Here is a 5,086-nt window from a genome sequence, read left to right as displayed (position 1 = left end):
ATCATCATTCCAACATGGTACTGTACGTCTCCGTGGTTTTACAGATGTCTATTTGCGAGGCGCGCACACACAGAGAACGTGACTACTCATATCATAGTGAAAACGGTTTTAAAAATAGATTTATCGCGTTGGTGTTGTCTCTCGTTCTATACGTACTGAGCTTAATCAAAGGCAAGCCAAATAGGAATATCTACACTTTTTTAAACTCTCCAATAACTTGTTGATGTTCTTAGGATATGCTAACAATTAGGACTTACCTTCCTAGGTAGACTGTGTGGTCTGATGATGAAATGCTAGCAATTTCAAAAGAGTAAAAATAATACGAACTTTTCATTGTGGAAATATTAGCAGTTCTGGAAAATACACTAATTTATTAGTTAAAGCACCAGGCACAGATAAAAGCATGACCGGCGTTCCACAAAACTAACTTGTTATCTTGAATCAAACTTGTTAAATCAATTGAAGCAAACTCTTACTTAAAATAAAGCCACAAACCACAATGAAATTATGGTAGTAATAATAATAAACGAATAATATAAGTCAAGACAATTATAAAAATGTTGACCCGCACGAAGGACCTATTTCCAAGAAATTGCGTAGTACCATTCATCGGCTCTACGTGACTCAACATTTTTTTCAAATTTACAAGACCCTTTTTTTGTTGTATATTTAACCTTAATTCGACAAATACGTTGAGAGCGAATCTTCTTATTTCTATCTAATTTGCGTTCGTAATGTTCCACCTGCTTACCAGCCCCTTCTTAAGTGAGCGCCTTCACCTAAGCACGATATCAGTATTAAACGTATACTGTCTACAGTTTTCCTTTATGCAGACGTTCGTCTTCGGGAGCTGCACGGTTTTAACGTATTTCGCAACGCAGAATGAAGAGCACGAATGCCTTGATAGGCGGTCTTCTGTCTTTAGCCGATCAGGTCAACTAAGTAAATGTAAACGAAGGTTAACATTGATTGTGGTAGGGATTGTTGTCGATGCTGCTGCCGTCAGTTGTATTCGGGTGGCACAAAAACACGTAAGAAGATACAGGTGCGTCCTTTTCAGCGTTCCGCTTGTCGATGCATCTCTTGTATTGTTCTGTCGAGCCTAGCGGAGATCTTATCGAACACAAACAGTCTTCAGCCAAAGTTTGCCGATTGGCTGAAGAAGCTCTCGTCGAAAGCATCGCAGACACTATAGAGTTTGCCAATTTCGTCTACGTCACATTCAGTACCTTAACTTCATGTATTCCAAGCAGCGAAGACTGGCGCCACCGTCGAAGAAGCGGATCAGCTAAACACGAATAAACTCAGTTTTTCTAACTAGGTTCTTGGAAGGAAGCCGCATGCGCCTGACCTTTTCGCACAGCACAGGTTCTTCGCAGCCCTTTCAAGCGGGTTCCATGGTGCTACTTGACGTCAACGGTGCTGACAAATGGGGGCATCGAAACACCCAGCCGTTAGTATGCGCTCGTTGCTGCTTCTGAAATTTCTTCGACATGTAAAGACACGTAAGAGAAGTTTCAGTAATGGCTTCAATGGTTTGATGGTCTACTCGAGTGATGTCTTGAAGGAAGCTCCCATAGCATTCGATGGGATACCGTCGAGTGGGGTCGACATTGTACCGCCATAGATCCGTATTTGTATATGCGTTTTCATGCTACGAATAACGGCTGCTTATAGTAATACTGGTACATAGTTTGTTTGTCTATTGTTACGCAGCTGTGTTGCGAACCGCTGAATTTATAACGAATCGACCTGGCCCTGCTGTTACCAGTTGAGCAATAGAACGTTGACAACGGCGACGCCGTCTTATGCTGCAATCAGCTGAAACTCGCATCTGCTCTTTCTACAGAAAACGCAGGAACGGTGGCGGTGATATTCAGGTAGGGCGCGAAAAAGACGAAAGAGGCAAAACGGCTTGAGAGACCGCAGTCATTAAAGTGTTACTATTGAGTAGAGAGCGACCTGCATAGAACATATGCCAGCTTCAATTTGAAGCGGACCATTATATTATAGATCGTACTATTCTCTAGTGCTACTCAGATGGATCCGCCTGTTGACCTCAACTAACGGGCAATTTGAAAGCAGGTGCCTTCCGAGGTGATAAGAATATATAATGACGGTAATTAAGCTATATCTGAAGAGCATTCAGTCGAAGACAAAACGAAGAGGGGGATTGATTGGCATCATTAGCATAAATTTACATAGTTAAATAAGATCGAAAAGCAGTGTGCGCTAAAAACAGAATAAAAAGGAAAAAAAAAAAGTTGCCTAAGCGTTTCTAATAGTATCTCTTTATATTGGCGAAGTAAGAACAATTAAGCAAACGACGTGCACAATATTGAATGGTATCGACGCTCGGCTTACGTCTGTCGTAGAGATTAGGATTGTCGACATCAACTTCGAGGTACGCTTAGAAGGTATTCTCTGAACTATACGATGAATTCTTATACCATCAGGTACTCTAACGCTTATTTTAATACGCCACTCGTAAAAACGTAACTAGAGGCTGACTAGCGACGTCGGAAATCTTGCACTTTTGCCACACGAACAACATTTGACTGATGAATTGTACGAAATTATCTAGATATACATAACCATATAATGCATTTGGGTGGCATTCGTGTTGTAGCAATGCTTGAAATGGATGCCGGTGGAAGAGGGACCAAGATAGTTGGAAGAAAAGTCTACTATTTATGACGACCTATATAATTTTATGTCTGAACTTAAAATCTGACATTCCCTCAACTAGGTTGAGTAATAAAGCTTTGAATTGTAGACTGGCTTGCGCAAATAAAGGTCACTGCAAAGTAGTCTCTACATCTGATTTTTATTGGCCTTTATGCCGCATGCAATGCATGTTATAGTTCCTCACCGATGTAGTGAATTATGAAATTCTGTACGAAACATTTCGTAGACCCGACTAACCTAGATGTTCACCGCATGCGCAGGTCGCTATGATCGTGCACGTACTAAAAGCTATATCATTACTATTCAGCCAAATTGGTATAGATACTAGACGCGGCAGATGATGACGTTCTCTGGCGTGCCTTACTATGGCGCATCGATCGTATATAGAATGCGTTTACATATCTGTAAAGACATAGTTAATCGGACGAACCGAGTCTTCAAAATACACACCACAACTGCAGACTATTTGCTACTAGATAAATGTTTTTACCGCAGTGGTCTGATACTCCATCAACCTCACGGCGCTTTGACGCTGAGTGATATTCGCATAATAATAGCGTGATTTTTGCCACTGACGTTATTCAAAACGAGAAATAAATGAGGTTCCTTGAGATGTTGTTGTAAGATCTTCTGGTTCTACCATTTCTGGAAAACCAATAAGATCCAATCTCATCCTGAAAGGATCAAACACATATGTTTTATCTATAATACATATATGCGTTTTTGCTCACCTCATTACCTTCTGTATTCGTTATATGGAGATGTACGCTTATAGTTTTAGTCCAACAGAAAATGCATATAAGCAGCATTAGCTGTAGGGTTATCCAGTTTACTAAAAACGAAATCACTTAATTCTGTTAGTGGCCGCTCGAGCTTATTTTTTTGATAATGTCACTCGACAAGCGGTTGTATATACATATATAAATGATTTTAATAAATATTATTTTTGTCAGTTGCGTTTTTGTTATCTGACTAGGCGAGTTGACACAGTGTTTATTAGTAGCGATGCATTACGCCTTTCATGTATCTAATTCGTACAAACGACCTTCAAAATACGTTCGTAGACCTCTCGATTTATTATTTAGAAGTAGGCTAAGCCACACTGCTTCTATGGCAAGGCATAAACGCGGTTCCATACGCCAGTGTGATCCTCGCAAGAAATCTGTAAACCTTATCACGATAAATAAAAGTCGAATTAGACGTCTCGATAAATTACGTGACGTACCTTGTTCTCGAGCATTTATCCTCCTACAAACTTTCCTTCTACAATCATAACGATAAACGGAAAGGTCAAACAATTTTGAAACCAAACGCAGACACCTATGCAACACCTGCCTTTTGACCACCTCGATTTGATTTCCACAACCTTCAGCTATTTTTTTCTCTCTGTGCCCATCATTCTACCATGGCCGTCACGAGGCTCAGCAGAGTCACTCCTTATCGAGCCTTGCACCATACCAAATGATATTTTAAACATTGACGACAACGTCGGGTACGATGCTCCTGGTTGCGCATTTGACAGACTCTTCTTTATGGGGGTTTTGCAGAGCGCTCGGCGTCGGATCGAGCGTTGTTCTGTTTATTTTCACGACTACTCGTGTAGCTTAGAGCACTGAAGCTGTGGTCGCAACGATGGCGGGGGCGACGCCAGTGTTTCTGCTGCTACTGCGGCCATATGGTCGAAAAAAGAGCACTGGTTTTCGCTTGCCGGATGTAATGCACGGTCCGTTAAGCAAAAACACAATCATCGAGCGAAGGAACTATCTGGGCGGGAGGGTAGTGCCCAGCAGCAGCCGCAGCGAGTCTGATTTCGAGCTGCCTGCTGCGTACGAACTCGAGTCACGTCGGACCTCGAGGGTCAGATCCCTACCGTTGCCCATAGTGGAATTCAGGCCTTTGCTCGTTCAGACGCAACCATCCCTAAATCTTGAGCGGATCCGCTTTCTCCATCACGCCCAACTTAGTGCTTGTTATATGTTCGCAAAAGCCCAAATCGTAGCGTAGAGCGTTAGCGAGCAAGAGGCAACTAGAGGAAAAAGAGAACAAGGACGGGTTATAATAGAGGCAGATCTCTAAGCGGCGCCCGGCCGTATGTACCTAGAAAAGGTTCTCCGTCGTACCGATCGCGCGTCATATGGCATGGTGCCGTGCTAGACTGAACATGATTCCATCGAAGAGGACACTCACGCATAGACAAACAAAAAGAGACGTGAAAGAATTAGCCAGACTTGTTTCTCCAACAGAATAACCTTGATTTTCCCACGTTTTTCTTCCGCCTACGTCACAGCTCGGTAAGTTTTAATTTAAACCAAACGTGAATCCAGGATGAACCTGGCTGAAAAGTTGCCTAGCATTTGTAATGACAATTGTATCATATATATAATTGTATCTACAGCGC

This window comes from Varroa destructor, unplaced genomic scaffold (genome assembly GCF_002443255.2).
Source record: "Varroa destructor unplaced genomic scaffold, Vdes_3.0 BEIS01000004.1, whole genome shotgun sequence".
Taxonomy (NCBI): Eukaryota; Metazoa; Arthropoda; class Arachnida; order Mesostigmata; family Varroidae; genus Varroa; species Varroa destructor.
This window is presented reverse-complemented; position numbering follows the sequence as displayed.